At 43.1% G+C, this 17,603-nt stretch overlaps 1 long non-coding RNA gene across 1 annotated transcript; it reads right to left on the minus strand.

Moving 5' to 3' along the window:
- Positions 1 to 384: 384 nt before the first annotated feature.
- Positions 385 to 17,389, minus strand: LOC311605295. Its single transcript, XR_014781885.1, has 3 exons — positions 17,340 to 17,389; positions 12,731 to 12,789; positions 385 to 577 (listed from the first exon to the last, which is right to left on the minus strand). It is a non-coding gene; the product is annotated as an uncharacterized lncRNA (long non-coding RNA).
- Positions 17,390 to 17,603: the final 214 nt, after the last annotated feature.

Below are 17,603 nucleotides of genomic sequence, written 5' to 3' on the forward strand. Positions count from 1 at the left end.
TCCTTCATGAGTCAAGGGGTGGGGTGGGCGTGAGAAGTTTGGAGTCTTCCGACTTCCATGTCTTTTTTTTTTTTTTTTTTTTTTTTTTTGGTTTTTTCGAGACAGGGTTTCTCTGTGTAGCCTTGGCCATCCTGGACTCACTTTGTAGACCAGGCTGGCCTCGAACTCACAGCGATCCGCCTGCCTCTGTCTCCCGAGTGCTGGGATTAAAGGCGTGCGCCACCACGCCCGGCTCCATGTCTTTTTGTTAAGCATACCTTCACTGTTGAATGGCTACAGGCACACCTGAACTTTCAAAAAAAAATTGATAAACAAGAAAAGCGTTACAAGAATGAAACCAACAGCCAGTTGCTTGGGTATCTTTGTATTTACAAGCGTGTCCATCTGCTTTTCTGCTTCTGCACACCCAGGAGCAGGTGTAGGTGTTCACTGTACAACAACAAAGAGCACTGGCCTCTGGCCTCCTCCTAGACTGCCTGCCAGGGTTGCCTTGCATGGGACGTGGAGGCAGCATTTCCTAGGGGTCCTCATGTAGAGTGAACGCTGAGAACTGCACACCAGCATGGCACTGAGACTTCTGTAAAAAAAAAAAATCCTGCTGTTCAGACATCGCAGAAACCCAGAACCGAGCAAATGCAGAGAGTGAGCGACTGGGGTGTGGAACATCAGCTGGTAGGTCCATAACCCAAGCCCTGCATCTAAGGGCAAGGGGAGGCAGAAGACAGTGTCTCCTACAAAGGACAAGGGGGTTGACTTGTGAGATCCTAACACTAGGGTTGGCTGAACAAGACCTGAGCAATACAGTACCAGTCAACATGCCGGTGTAGATGGGAAAATTTCATAAGGTCTTGCCCTTCGAAAAGAGCTTCAGATAATCAGTGTTGCAGAGAGAGAGAGAGAGAGAGAGAGAGAGAGAGAGAGAGAGAGAGAGAGAGAGAGAGAGAGAGAGAGAGAGAATATGAATCAAACTTCTCTTCCAGGGACAAGGAGGCCTGACAGGTTATCCAATCTCAGAGCGTCACACTGAAACATGTGTACAAAAGAGGGACACTAAATCAGCTCAGTAGGTTTCGTTTGTTTGTTTTCTGTGTGTGACAGTAATTCTCACAGAAGAGGAGGTCATGCACTTGAGAGGGCATGAGAAGGACATGGGAGGAAGCTGTAGGGGGCAGAAGGGACAGACAAGAATGATGAAAATACAGTCTCATGTACGCAAATCTCAAAAAATAAAAATAAAAAAGACATGCTGCTGTGGAAGCCAATACAAGAGAAGCTAAGAATAGGTTCTGTGGCCTTATATAGCTTGCTCTTCACTCACGGTTGGGTTGACAGACACATCTTTTGGGCCTGCAACTGGCAAAATGCTTCCAGAATGTCTTAACTCAGGGCAGTTTCTAATGCCCGTCGAGAACATTTATTAAGCAGATAGAGAGTGCAGAAAGGTCTCGATCCTCACATTTCTGTCTTAACATTCACTGCAGGACACAGGCAACATGGGGATGGTGAGGGCAGGCACAGAGGTCTGTGGGAAGCTGGGGTCGGTTTGCATGGAGCTCCAAGGAATCTTCCTGAAGCATACAAATCTGAAGCACACATTTAAGAGTCCAGAGTTGTTACATCTTGATGTTTTCATTCCACGTGTTTGGCAGCTCAACTGAGGATCGTGCTACAAAAAATGATCCCAGTACCCAACGAGCTGCTGTCTGGAAACATCTGTAAGTCTTACCAAGATGCTTTGGGAATAAAGGGGAATAGAGACGGGCTCTCGAAAGGCTGAGTTGGGATGACATATCCCATGGCTGACAAGAGATGCCCCTTGGAGACAAATCAGCAAATGGGGGTCTTGGAGGCTTAGTGACTATGAGATAGGCTCCTTATCATCATCATGGTGTACCGTCATTGCTTGTCACCCGTGTATCCCAAGGACAAAAGACGTGGGCATGCTGACCAGCATCTAGAGAAACAGTGCACTGGGCGTTCACAGACCCTTCCCATCACAAACATCTGCAGGGGATTTCCAGTGTGAACAGAACCGGAAAGATGCTGTTTGCTCTGTCATTACTCACCCTCGAGCACGCCCCTCACACAGCATTGCACAGAGCAACAGTTGCCTTCCAGTTTGTGGTGGAGGAGCAGACAAGGCAGCACAGTCAGGCTCAGGTGGGCTGTGGTACAGGCCAAGCAGGCCGAGCATGTCAGGAAGGCTTTGCTGGGGTAGAGTGGCCATCAGAAGCATGCTCCAGGACAGCCACATGCACGCAAGGCTTAGTAAGAATCCCACTCTCTCTATCCCAGGGACACCATGCGGTCCCCAGACAGGGCTTGATCTCTTACATTTGTCAGTTAGCTGTGTTCTTGGTGACGTAAGGAAACCCTGAGTAATGTGCTGCCTGAGAACATATGTGCATTTCCTCTGAGCAGACGCTCTAGACATTAACTTGTACAGACAAGGAAAGAATTTGTCACCAGCCATGCTCAACAAATATTTATGAAGGAAACTGGGTCTCCATCCCCTTTGTCGGGTCCCGGCCGGCTGGAAAAATCGAATCAGGGTTCACCTGAAAGAGGGAGTGGGGATTGAAAGTAGGATACAGAGACATGAGAAATAATGAATCAAGTCAGGAAATTTCTGATCAAGATTCACTTTAATGCTGACTAGTAGGAACATATATAGAGCAAAGTAAATAGGATCTATTCTAATCTCACTGACCCTAGCCCCCAACAAGAATACAATAGCCTAGATCGCTCCTTGTAGAACTTCCTAGTTCTCTGTAAGAACTTTCTTGATCCTCTGGGTGGTTCCAAGTTGGGACTTCCCTACTTCTTTCAAAGGTAAATAATCCAAGGATAGCCTAGACCGCAAGACCTCGGGAGGCAAAGGTCAGCAACTTGAAGGTCACGGTATACAGCCTAAGCACAGGACTTCTAACATGGCAGAATTTGGCATGGCTTCTTCCCATACCCCTTTTCCTTCCCTCTCTTCCTCTATCTTTCTTCTCTATTTAACTGATTGGTCTTTGGACTTTTTCTCATTGGTGATGGACTGTTTGCATCACGCTTTGTGTTTTCTGCCAGTAAAGGCCAGGCCAATGTTTACTGCTTATATTGAACCTTCTCTTTCATGTTTAAAAAACATGTGGGATAAAATTAGTGCGTCCAGAAGACTGAAGAATTGTTCAGTGGCTCGTTCCCTTACTTAGCTCCTTTGAAGAAAAAACTTGGTGCTAACAGGGGAGTGTCTAAGACATCGGCTGATGTTGCCTCTCCTGAGAGTTCAGATGCTCTCACATCTGGAGAGAAACCAGAGCATGCCTGAGCAAGCCATAGGTCTGAAACATAGAGTTAAGGACAAATTGATATGATCCAGGTGGTTCTGAGATGCTTAGTGCAAGGCTTGTAAAAGAGAGGGGATAGAGAAACTAAGACAGCCGGCTGGAGAGACAGCTTACTGGTTGCCCTCTGCTTTTGCAGAAGACCTAAGTTTGGTCCCCATCACTCATGCAGGTTGCTCCTGTAACTCTAGCTCCATGGTTTCTGGCTCTCCATGGACATGTGTGCATGTGTTCCCCTGCACATGCATTTACTCACACCGACAGATAAACATACAAATAAAATAAGTTTGAGGCACACTTGGGCTACAAAGAAGGCCTTTTCTCAAAGGAAATCGAAAAGAAATAGTCAAACTCATGCAATCAAAGAGTGTTGGTGTGCCTGAAAAAAATGAGTCTGCATCCAGGAATCAGAAGCTCCTCCAGCCCCATGCCTATTCTATCCAGCCGCCTGTGGATGCCAATGGGCCTCGCTTGAGCAACAGTGGGCCACCCATTAACCCTTACCCTTCCTCTCATGAGGATGTAAAATGTGTTTAGGGGAAGGAAGACACATCTGCTTAGCCTAGTGCAAGCCCATAGCACCAATATCATGGGTTCCCAGCTTAACAGATTGGCAGGTATGCATTTCACCTGGGCTGAGAAATAAGCAACTTATGCTTCATTGTGTACAGTCACCAGAGGCTTTCAAAAGTGAGGTAGTACTTAATGCCTTGGGAGCAATGCTAGGGACTTATAAGAAGATCCAATAAATATCCGCCCTCCCCAAGATATTTGCTTCAGAAAGATTGCAATAGAAATGTATCTCTGCTAGATATCATCCTGTGAAAAGTCCAACCTAGGCACTGATCCATGAGAATACTTGTGAAAGGAGGAAATTGGAGAGAGATAAAGGCTTTCCTGAGATCAATTCCAAACAATGTGGGGATTTTTAACAGGAGTGGGAGGAGGCATAGAGACATATGAAGTGAGGTGTGCCAGGGCCTCGGGGCTGAGTTCTCTCTGTGATTAGGGGAGACAACAAGGGTGTGGTGCTGGGCCAAAGAGCACCTTGGCCTGAGGTGCTGTGGCATGCCACTGCCATGTCAGCAACCGCTACAGATTCTTGGACCTGAAAGAGAACGGGTATGGTCCTTAAAATGGAGCATAGGGTTGAGTCACCAAGGCCTCTCAAAACCTTTTCCATCTCAAGCAGCCAAGTTAGTCTCTCTTCGTGGTAAACATCAGATAGGCAAGCATGCTTCTGAGATGATGATCCAAAGAGCGCAAAACAACTCAGAGCGTGTGCAAGGAAGAGTAGGCATTACTGAACGACGGCTGCCATCTGAGAGAAAGCCAGCTGAGCAGCCGGTCCTCACTGAAGCTGAGTGGAAGGCATTACTTCAGAGGACAGGACGAAAATCCACTGAGAGCATGCCTGAACACCAAGATAAGATTCTTCACGTCACGCCTTTTTAAGATGCCATCTTCATCTTATTCCATACATAAAATGACACACATAAGTTCTTATGTATCTATGAATGTGTTGTGATAATGGTGTATCTGTGGAATCCTGCACTTCTAACTATGGCTTCTGCTATCTTGTGAGTTTTAAGAAAATAAATCTTACAAAACTCAAGCTGTTGTGCTGTTAGTTAGGGTCACTACTGCTTGGGACCAAAAGCAGCTTGGGGAGAAAAAGGGTTATTTGGCTTACACTTCCACATCATTGTACATCACTGAAGGAAGTCAGGGCAGGAACTCACTCAGGGCAGGAACCTGGAGGCAGGAGCTGAGGCAGAGGCCATGGAGGAGGCTGCTTACTGGCTTGCTTAGCCTGCTTTCTGATAGCACCCAGGACCACCAGCCCAGAGGTGGTCCCACCTACCATGGCCTGAGACCTCCCACAGCAATCACTATTTAAGAAAATGTCCCCACTGGCTGCCTACAGCCTGATCTTATTGAAGTATTTTCTCAATTGAGGTCCCTCTAATGAGTCTAGCTTGTGTCAAGTTGACATAAAACTAGCCAAGACAGCTGACCCCTTGTTAACTTGACACACAAATACATCACCATTAACCCACAACCTTTCTTTTTTTTTTGCTCGTCCCCCAAATCACACAGTAATAAGAAAAAAAAAAAAGCAAAAAACAAAACTGAGCCAAAACATGTGGCCTGATAGTGCAGCCCAGATGTGCCATCTGTGGTCTTTGTTTTAGAGGGACTGAAAGTGGGAATGTGAATGAGTCACCATGGCATTTTCCAGAATGTTCCACAATCTTGCTAAGGCAGAAATATCATAGCCTTTGCGTGGATAGTTCAGATAAATACTCAGAGCACCCTGCCCTAGATCTTTCTGAATGAACCTACCATGGGCATAGATTCCTGCTGGCTCTGAACATTTCTGATAGCTCTATCATCCCCGTGTTTAGGTTCCTGTAGGTAACACAAGAGTAGAAACTCAACAAATGTGATTGGAAAGAACACTAGGACTTGAGTTTTGATCTTAGCCATTCTGAAGGGTGTAAGATGGAGTCTCAGAGCTGTTTTGATTTGCATTTTGCCAATGACTGAGGACCTTGAGCATTTCTTTAAGTGCTTCTCAGCCATTAGAGATTTCTCTGCTGAGAATTCTCTGTTTAACTCTGTACCTCTGGATCATTTGGTTTGGTGGTGGCTAAATTCTTGAGTTCTTTATATATTTTGGATATTAGCCATCTGCCTGTTGTAGGGTTGGTGAAGATCTTCTTCCAGTCTGCAGGTTTCTGTTTTCTTCTATTGACAGTGTCCTTTGCCTTACGGAAGCTTTTAAGTTTTACAAGTTACCATTTATTAATTGTTGGTCTTAGTGCCTGAGCTGTTGGTGTTCTGTTCAGGAAGTTGTCTCCTGCACCAATGAGTTCAAGGCTGATCCCCATTTTCTCTTCTAATAGATTTAGTACACCGGATGTTATGTTGAGGTGTTTGATCCATTTTGATGAGTTTTGTGCAGGGTGATAAATATGGATGTATTTGCAGTTTTCTGAATACATACATCCAGTTAGACCAGCACCATTTGTTTAAGATGCTTTCTTTTTTTTCTATTGTATGGATTTGAATTCTTAGTCAAAAATCAGGTGTCCGTAGGTATGTTGGCTTATTTCTGTGTCTTTAATTCCATTCCATTGATCAACGCATCTGTTTTTATGCCAATACCATGTGGTTTGTATTACTATTATTCTGTAGTACAGCATAAAATCAGGGATGGTGATTCCTCCAGAAGTTGTTGTTGTTGGTTTTTTGTTTTTTACAGAATATTTTTAGCTGTGCTGGCAAGGATGTGGAACATGGTGGGGGGCACTTCTCCATTGCTGGTGGGAGTGTAAACTTGTACAGCCACTTTGGAAATCAATCTGGCAGTTTCTCAGAAAATTTGGAATATTTCTACCTCAAGAACCAGCTGTACCACTCCTGGACATATACCCAAAAGATGCTCTACCATACAAGGATACTTGTTCATCTATGTTCATAGCAGATTTATTCATAATAGCCAGACACTAGAAACAAGCCAGATGTCCCTCAACTGAAGAATGGATAGAGAAAATGTGGTACATTTACACAGTGGAATACTACTCAGCTATTGAAAACAAAGACATTATGCAATTTTCAGGCAAATGGATAGAACTAGAAAAGATCATCCTGTGAGAAGTAATCCAGACCCATAAATACACATATGGTATGTACTCACTTATAATTGGATATTAGTCATAAAGTACAGAATAACCATGCTACAACTCATGACCTATCTCTGACTCTGTTGCCTGCCTTTGGATCCCTTTCCTCTAGCTGGGCTACTTTGTCTAACCTCAATGGGAGAAGATGCTCTTAGTCCTCTTTGGTGCTTGAGGTGCCAGGGTGAGTTGGTACCCATTAGGGAGCTCCTCTTCTCTGAGAAAAAGAAGAAGGGGGTGGAGGAAGGCCCGTAAGGGCAGGGCTGCAAGGAGAGGAGGGAGAGGGGCAGGGATCAGGCTGTAAAGTGACTAAATAATAGAATTTTACAGAAAAAAAGAGAAAGAGTGAGGAAGCCCTGGGAATTCAGGGCTCCAAGCTGAGATGAATCTTTCATACTTGACTGTGTACTCTGAGACAAATTACTTCACTACTTTGAGCCTTGGGAAGTGTAAGTTCAGAACAGAGAGGAGGAAAGGTTTTGAGGTTTCCTTTAAATCTTAGTTGAGAAAAAGGAGCCTTAGGATAATATTTAATAATACCCTTCATTCCTGGGGCATACAAGTAGGGAAGTTTGTCTAACACCATTATTCCCACCACCTTTCTGAGACACCAAGCATCATTTCTGTTCCTCTCTGTCACTTGTACACCCTCTACACTGTCTCTATTTCCACCTTTCCCCCTCAGAAGTAAGCTGTGTTTTGAGTGTAGTGTTCATTCCTCTCTGGGTTTCTTTATATTTCAATTACGTACATTTGAACCCCAGAGAAATATGTTATACTTTTGGATGATGCTGCGAGTTGAGTGAGAAGTGTCCCCCATGGGCCCTGCCATTTGGATTCTTGGTCCCTGATTGGTGGAGCTGTTTCATGGGGATTTTAGAACACAGAACCTTGCTGGAGGAAGTACATCACAGGAGTAGAGAGTCTTCAGGGTCCATAGCTTCACCTCAGGTCTAGTTCTGTCTCTTAGCTTCCTGTGTGTGGTTGGGATGTGATCTCTCAAGTACCTGCTCCAGCTGCAATGACTCTCCATTATTACAACCCCCCTCTCTGGACCCATCAGCCCAAAGAAATCTTCTTTCTAAGTTGCCTTGGTTATGGTGTTTATCACAGCAGCAGAGAGAAACAAATGATATACACATGAAATTATACACACACACACACACACACACACACACACACACACACACTGCATCCCCCGTGCATACATATACACACACCACACACATATACACATATACATCTACCTATACATACTTGTGCATACACACACACACCATACCACACACATGCACACACACCACACATACATACACATATACCACACATATATATACACACACACCACATACACATACACACAGAGATACACACAGATGCACACAGATATACACACAATTACACAAATACACTCACATATAATGAAAATTCTGGTCTATGTATATTCTTTTCAAATGATAGTTTTGCACAAAATCATTTACAAGACAATCATTTATATTGTTCAATACTTTTATAAAAGAAAACATTAACACATGGAAATTCTCTAGTTACTAACCTTTTATGTTGTTTTCTGTTGTTGTTGTTTTTTGTTTGTTTGTTTGTTTTAGTATGAGATAAACACTTTTGTACATGTGAGGTGCTACAGTTGGACCTGAAATGTTCCTGAAAGGCTTAAGTGTTTGAAGTCTGGTCTCTACCCTACTGTGAGGTGGTGCAATATTTGAAAGGTGGCTTAATTAGAGATTTCAGGGTATTAGGGGTATGTTCTGGAAGAGGATTTTGAGACTCTAGTCTTTGTCTTTTTCTCTCTTTCAGTTCCTGGCCATGAAATGAAGGGCTTTGCTCTGCCACACTCTGCCACCATAATGCCTTGACTCACCTTAGGCCCCAAAACAATGATACCAAGCCATCACGAACTAAAACCACATCTTTATAAGTTTACTTTTCTTGGCTATGGAAAACAATAACAGAAAGCTATTGGAAGAAGGTCCAACTGTGTTTTCAAATGCTTAGTTCAGTGCTGTGAGATCTGGTTATTGCCTTGCCATGGGCATTGCTATGAATGTTGAACTATCTCCTGTAACCATGTGATGACAAGGAATGTTCCCCAATTATCCCTGATAGACTCAAAAAAGATGCTGGAGCCCATTGCTAGGTAGAAGAGAGGGAGGCAGAGTTTTAGGTTCCTGGGCTTGGCTTTGGGAGATTAAGAGGAGAGAAGGAGAAAGCAGCAGAGCAGAGGAGGGGAGAAAGCCAGGGAGAGAGAGAGAAAGAGAGAGAGAGAGAGAGAGAGAGAGAGAGAGAGAGAGAGAGAGAGAGAGAGAGAGAGAGAGAGAAGTCGTAAGGCAAGATTGCAGTGAGCACATGACTGAAAGGACAGACTGATGGAGCAGAAGCTACCCCTGGAGGCATCAGATTGGCAAGTGATTGGGTTTTATGTGGGTTTTAAATGTACTAGGATTAGAGTAGCTCTGAATCTGCCCAGCATAGTGCTTACAGCTTAATAGTAAGCCATGGTCTTTCTGTGTCAGTCATTGGTGAACCAGCTGGTTAAAGAAAACTGTTGCTGTAATAATTTACTGCATTATTTAGTGAAGAAAGAATAATTCATCTTTCTACAACAGAAAGCTGACTAATAAAATAACTTGACATATAAAGTACATCCTTGGAAATGTGCACATTTAAGTGGAATTTATGAATCTCAAGGTACACATGTGTTCAACTTCTTCACAAAATTTCTACCCCCATTGTTCTCCAAAGTGTTTATGCCCATTTATATTTCCACCAAAATGGTATGAAATATATGAAATAAAAAGCAAAGACCTTGCTAAGACTTTTTCTGAGTATGAGCATGTTCTAGGAAAATAGGCCTTTCTATAGGGTGACTCTGATGGGAAATGAAAAATGATTAATTTGATTAGTTTGTTCCAAAGATACATTTGGACCCATACTATGCCCTGAACAGTGGAAAGGAGCAAGGACCAAACAATGTGTCACTCTCACTCATTAAAAAAAGTATCTGAAGCCAAATCTATTCAATGCAAAAAGGATAGCATCTTCAACAAATGATGCTGGTCTAACTGGATGCCTACATGTAGAAAAATGCAATTAGACCCATATTTGTCACCATGCACAAAACTCAAATCAAAGTGGATTAAAGACCTCAACATAAAACTAGAGACATTAAATAGATTAGAGAAAAAAGTGGTGAAGAGCCTGGAACACATTGGCACTGGAGACAACTTCCTGAACAGCCCAGGCCTTATGGTCAACTATTAACAAATGGGACCTCATGAGGCTGAGAAGCTTCTGTAAGGCAGGGTACACTGTCAGCAGAACAAAGTGACAGTCTACAGATTGGGAAAAAGATCTTCACAAACCCTACATCTGACAAAGGTCTAATTTCCAAAATATATATAGAACTTAAGAAATTAAACACCACCAAACCAAATAACCCAATTAAGAAATGGGGCTCACAACCAAACATTGAATTCTTAACAGAGGAATATCGAATGGCTGAGAAACACTTAAAGAAATGCTCAATGTCCTTAGTCATCAGAGAAATGCAAATCAAAATGACACTGAGATTCCATCTTACACTCATCAGAATGGCTAAGATCAAAAATTCAAGTGACACCACACGTGTGGAGAAAAAGGAACACTCCTTCATTGCTAGTGGGAATGCAAACTGGTACAACTACTTTGGAAATTTATCTGGCTCTATCTCAGAAAACTGAGAATAGGGCTTCCTCAAGACCCAGCTATTCCACTCCTTGGAATATACCCAGAAGATGCTCCAGCACACAACAAGGACATATGCTCAACCAAGTTCATAGCAGCCTTATTCATAATAGCCAGAACATGGAAACAGCTAAGTATCCCTCAGTAGAAGAATGGATAAAGAAACTGTGGTACACTTACACTATGGAATACTACTCAGCTATTAAAAACAAGGAATTCCTGAAATTCGTGGACAAATGGATTGAACTAGAAATGATCATAATGAGTGAGTTAACCCAGAAGCAGAAAGAGTCAAATGGTATATACTCACTTATATCTGGACATTAGCCCAAGGGGCATGTCCCATGAAAGTCTTCACTTACCAGGAAAGTGGGACAGAGGGAAGACATCCTATTGGGACTTTAGGTGAGAGAAGCATGGGAGAATGGGGAAATAGAAGGATCCAGAGGGTTCTAGAAACCTACAAGAAGAGCATTATGGCGGGCGGATCTGGGCTCAGGGGTCCTGCTCAAACTATGACACCAGCCAAGGACAATACGTGCAGTAAACTTCGAACCCCTACCCAGATCTAGCCAATGAACAGGACATTCTCCACAGTTGAGTGGAGAGTGGGGACTGACTTTCACATGAACTCTGGTGCCCCATATTTGACCACATCCCCTAGATGGGGAGGCTTGGTGGCACTCAGAGAAAGAATAGCAGGCTACCATAAAGAGGCTTGATATTCTATGAGCATATATGGGGGAGGAGGTCCCCCCTCAGTCACAGTCATAGGGGAGGGGAGTAAGGGGAAAGTGGGAGGGAGGGAGGAATGGGAGGATACAAGGGATGGGCTAACAATTTAGATGTAATATGAATAAATTAACAAAATATTTTTAAAAAGTATCTGAGCCTCAATGAAGTGTGTCCTTTGGGCAGGAAATTAACCTCCCCTTATTCTTGCTAAATTACTACAATAATTTGAAACAGACGCTACAATCCCATTTTACAAATGAGGAAATTAAGGTTCAGAAAGTATATATCAATGAGAGTCCGGTGGAAGCAGATACGATGGCACATGTCCTGCCCTCCTTGCTTAGACCACCTCCTCTGACTCAGATCACCTCTGCACGGGCAGGAGCTGCCGTGTGATGGAAGCAAACTGGAACGTAGGGTGACTTTAAAATGAATAGCTGCATGGCTAACCTTCAGATGAGAAATGGAGACACCCCCCCCCACTCCCGCTAAAGAGGAAGTTGTTTCTCACTGCTTTCCTATCTGGAAAGATTCGAAGACTCTTGGAGGGAGTCCTCATGGCTACTCCCCCACTCTATTTCTGTGTTCAGGTGACTTGTGATTTATTATGGGCTGCAGGAGGCTATTTCGTCTGTGAGAGACACTGCGCACTTCTACCCCTGAGCTATGTAGCTGTGCAGGTGCTGCCTCACAGTGGGTTCTGAAGAACTGGAATCTCGAGTGTTCTCTCCATCACAACATCTTGAACGTATTTTCTCCTTGACAGCTCCATATTCTAATCCCAAAAGGAAGTTTTTAGTACTTGGGATATGCAATATGTCTTTGTCCTCTCAGCAAGGTGTACAATTAATTCCTTATGTTCACAAGTAAAAATGGTGGAGCAGCAGACAGTATCACTGGGATTCCCCAGAACTTCCAGGAACCCAATAAGCCTGTTTATATTTTCATTTGCAAAAACAATCATTGCACACTCCTGCCTGTAAAAGAATGAGTGAATACATGGAGTTTCCTTCTATTGTTTGTGCCAAGTGAGTGTAAGTAAAGTCATCAAGTCATCTGGTCAACCTTCTGTAGTCATTTGCTATATCTATAAGTAAACTATAATAAAGAGATAGCCACAGAAATAAGGATCTAGGGACAAGTTTAAGGGTTAAAAATTGTAATTCATTAAAAGAAAACTAAATAGGGAAAGGAAATTCAGCATCCCACCACCCTCCCACCCCACAGTCCACCTACCTGTGTGGCTGTCATCTGCAATGCTGCTGACTTCATATGGTGACAGGTATTTCTCATGCCTGCACATGCCAGGGAGAAGAGACAAAGATGGAGGCAGGTTCTTCAGGTTTGCCTTTTCAGAAAGTGTACCTCTACCTCTTAGAGGCCAAGTAATTTCCTCAGAGCTTAATGGTGGATAAGCAGCTGGAATCCAAGACGCAGGGCTGTACTGTGCTGAGTCCCTGCTTCTACAACTCTCCTGTTATGGACTCCTAAGCTGATTCTTGAGGTCAACCCTGATTTTTTGTAAGCTTTTTAAAAATAATAATCAATTTCCCCAGCTGCCCAGATATTTTCAATGCCAAATAGGAAGTGAACATTTTTCTTAGACCTTACTTTGTTTAATGAAAGAAGATGGAAGTTAATTAATGACTCTGATGTACACGGTCATGTGTTGGTTTTCAAGGGTCTCTTTACTGAAAGAATCCCTCCCCCTACCTTCCAGGAACATGGTGGGGAAAATCTCAGCAGCACCTTTGAGTGGTCTCTTATGATGCCAGTTGCTTGGACAACTCACTTCTTTGGCTGGCACACTATGATAAGCACTTGTGGATACATTATATTGGTATAAAATTAGTGGCAGCGTAAGAGCTTGGCTACGTCAAAGTGTCTGTGGGGCATAGCGAACCTATTGGGCTACTGTGCTCTCCCTTTTGTCTGTATTACTTCTTCACTTTCTCTTTCTCAGATGTTTGCCTAAGACACGCCCCAAGAATTGTCCTTCATGCTAATCTCTATCACAGTCGCTACCAAGAAAAGCAGGCGCTATCCTAAATAGCTCCATCATCAATGTGACACAGCTCGGAGCCCCTGAGAAAGGAATTGGCCTGTGGGATGCCTGTGGGAGAGTGTCTTATTGTTAATTGATGTAAGAAGGATTAGCCCACTCTGGGCGGCACCATTCCTAGGGCAGGGAGTCTTGGAGTGGATGAGAAAGCTGGCTAAACCCAAGCCTGTGAGCCACACACAAGCAGCATTCCTTTATTGATTATGCTGAGCTCCCATCCTGACTTTTTTTTTAGTGATGGACTGTGACCTGGAAGTGAAAACCAAATAAGTCTTTCCCTCCTCTAAGTTGCTTTTGGCTGAGATTAAACTAGAAGAGGTGCTGAGAGGGAGCCTGAGCTCAGTCACACACTCTCTTTCTTGTTCATAATAAAGGTCATAACTAGTGATAGCAGGTGCTTGTGTAACTCTTGGCACAAGGCAACTAGAAAACAGTTTAACATTTCATGGATGATGAATTCGGGCGGCATTACCTGGTAATGCTTATGGGGATTCTTACAAATGTGATTAAAAAAAAATGAACCATAAGATTATGTATCTCATTGGCTATTGATAAGCTAAGGCTCTGGGAAAAGATAAGAAGAAGCCAAGAAAGCATCGACCTCTAACTGAATGCTTAGTGTGTGAATGAAAGCACTTTCTTACTGCTTTACAGAGAGATCCTGTGTCCTGGTGGTGTGATGTGGTCGGGAGATGAGACGCATACCAGTTCCACACTGTAAGCCTTAGCCGCAAGTTTCCTCTCAAAGAGATAGAAGAAACGGTAGGAGGGCAGGGCTTCAGACAGCAGGGGAGTGAGCCTGAGTGGGCGCAGGAGGAACAGGCCTTTACCTGAAGCGAGTCAGAAGACACAGGTAACAGCCCAAGGCACGCCCATGGGGCAAGACAACTGGGAAAGCCACAAGACTTGTATTTCAATGATGCGATTAAAGTATCAAAGATGAATCTAAAGAGTGATACCCCATCACAAGTCAGAATCTATCGGTTTTCGAAACAAATCACCACGGACCAAGCCTATACTCAGAGGTAGAGATTATTCTACGAAAGTGAAGATACGAGCCACCCTGGGGACCCATCAGTGTTTTTGGGGGGACATTTCATATCGAACCAAGTTCAGGTTATTTCACTCATGTACTCAGTTCTCAACATCATCAGGAGATAGGAACTACCGTGGTGTGAATGAGGCAACGTCAACATAAATGATAACACAGTTGCTATGCCACCTTGATTGACCATGAGGTATTTATAACTCTCTCTCCAACAAGCCCATAAAACTCAGCAACTTTATTATCTATGTTTTATAATGGAATGAGTTATCAGCTGCTCTTGGCAATGTAAAATCATAAATAATTTCAATTCGAAGCATATTTCTGTGATGCAACTGTTAATGGAATTCTTAAGAGTACGTTGTAGGCTGTGACAACATCAAGATCCACTTCTGACAAATTATTTTGAAATACAAATTTCTGTACATCTAGAGTAAGTTTCTAAATCATTTTCTGAAAAAAATTTAACTCTTTACATAAAGCATTTTTTGTTTGTCTTCACTTAATTTTAAGCATAAATTTACAAATGGCATTTTAATGCTTCCTCTGACACTTGCTGCAATTTTGGGAGTTTATACAAGAAACTAAAATGACTTCCTAGCTTGTGTATAATTCAAAATGACTGCTTTGTATTCTGTTGCTACATTTTCAATGACAAGAAGATATTCATTTAAAAGCTTCTTTTCTTGTTAATAATTGGCTTATTAGAAGGTTCATGTAAAATATTAATTTTTCTTCTGAATCTAATGATATCATTTAATAAGCTTACTTCCATTTCAGCATATATATGCACATATATAATATAATATACATTAATTCCCCTAGTCTTTTGAAATCTGAGAACCAGAGATTATAAATCCTTTAAAATTTCTAATAACTTTCCTATATGCTTTGCTCATGATTTAATGATGTACTATCTATTAGGCGTAGCACTCTCCTGACCTGACTCTCACCATAGCTAACATTTGTGCTGAAGATAAACAGATAGATTCTAGTGACTGTCTTTAAGTTTGCTTCCTACCAAGCATGGCTTCCATGATGACTGTTATGCTTCCTCTGTTTTGGCTCAGGCCACCCTGTCAGGGTCAGTAGGGGACAGGGTCCCTGCCTGCATCACCTGTGCTTGTGTTTACCTGACATCCAGGGGGAACTCCTTAGCACTCATGGTGCCCACTGCCTGCTGTGTGAGAACCGAGATCCACCTTGTCATCTCCTCTGTTCTCGGTTATCCTGCATCAACTCACTGGACATATATCCACACAGGCAGAGATACAACATAGCAAAATCAAGAATTTCAAGACCATACCAATAAAGCTGTAGGTCCTACACACAGGACCCCTTCTGCACTGGTATGTCATGATGCCCATGGGAAAGGGAGTTTTGGTGGGCAGTGTGCACTACTTGCTTTCACATTGTCAGCTACAGACAGGGCAGGGACAGCAGGGGAGTGTTTCTTTTCAGCAGCTCCCCGCCGACAAATCTGACCATGATGCTATCTGATGGGGGAGTGTGTGTATACAGTGCAGCTTTTGTGCCATGCATCAGGACCAACAGTCGATTTAGAAGAACTAAGGGGCCACCCTGACTCACTTTGGGTGAGAGTGGAGTCTGTGAGACTAAAGAGAGCAAAGGACTGTTTACAAGAGCTGCAGTCGGATGCGCACAGTGACTACACATGTGTGCTAGATCTGAGCAATCAGGTAAATGGAGGACGGCTTAGTGAGAACTTTCAGGAAAGTAAAGGAAAGAAGGAGAAGAATAGGAAGCATTCCAAGTGGAACAGATTGAAGTTGGAGACATCAGTCTTAACTCATGTTTGGCTTAATATAGAAACAGATGGATATATACAACGATATTTATAAGTGTGTGTATGTGTGCATGCGTGTGTGTGTGTGTGTGTGTGTGTGTGTGTGCGTGCGCATGAGCATTCCTGATCTGTCAAGTGAGAGAACCTAAGCCACCAATGCATTCATACGTCGTAACCTTGAAGTTGTTTTTTTTAATGCCGTTCTTCCATAAAAGGAATCCACCTGTAATCCCAGCACTCTGGGAGGCAGAGGCAGGCGGATTGCTGTGAGTTCAAAGCCAACCTGATCTACAGAGCAAGCCTAGGACAGCCAAGGCTCCACAGAGAAACCCTGCCTCAAGAAACAAAACAAAAACACTCAAACAAAACAGCAATGACAACAGGAAAAAGAATCAAGCCTTCTTAGAGAAATGAGTAGTCTTAGAACTAAGACAGGAAGTGGAAAAGCTAGGCCAGGACATCTGTGGAGAGTGGAATACAGAATGTTCTTTAACAAATGAACAAAACATCACAGCCTGGAGAGAGACATGATGACAGGTGTGAGCCAGGATCGCTGTGACAGAGAAAATGCTCCTCCCACCACTGGGGAAACATCATCGCCTGTCTTTTAGGTATGCTCTCTCTTTGCTCATATTTAGCTAGTACCTCACATCAAACCCCACTGTAGGGCAGGTTGTAAGAAAGAACACTTCAGAACAGTTCTCTGGAGATCTGTGGCTTTACCACATTAACTTTCTCTAGCAAATCCACCCAGGATCTTGGCCTCTTAATCACACAGCAACTCGAGTTCCCCTCGGATGTAAACACTTCGTTTCTGGGTTGTCGAATTGTTTTCCTTTAATTAAACCAAGGGGGGAGGGGTCGTTATTTTCAGCTCTGCACAAATTACTGCTCAGTAGAAACTGAATAATGTATTGTAAGTAGTACTTACTCTATTTATTAGACAGTCTATTGATGTGTGTTGGCCTTGTTCTATTTCAGAGGCACTGTCATGGTAACTGGTCTCCTGACAAAGGCCTGTGTCAGAGCAGAACTTGAACATATGGAACTTTAGATAACTGACAAATTAAAGAGCTAACCTCACATACAATTTAAGGGACCTGCTCTATGTTAGATTAAATTTATCCATGAAATTGCAAAGCCCTGAGAGGCAGCTCCCGGGATTAGCTGCGCATAGCTAGCTGGTCCTCATCAA

The sequence above is a fragment of the Acomys minous genome (genome assembly GCF_964271855.1).
Source record: "Acomys minous genome assembly, chromosome: 9".
NCBI lineage: Eukaryota > Metazoa > Chordata > Mammalia > Rodentia > Muridae > Acomys > Acomys minous.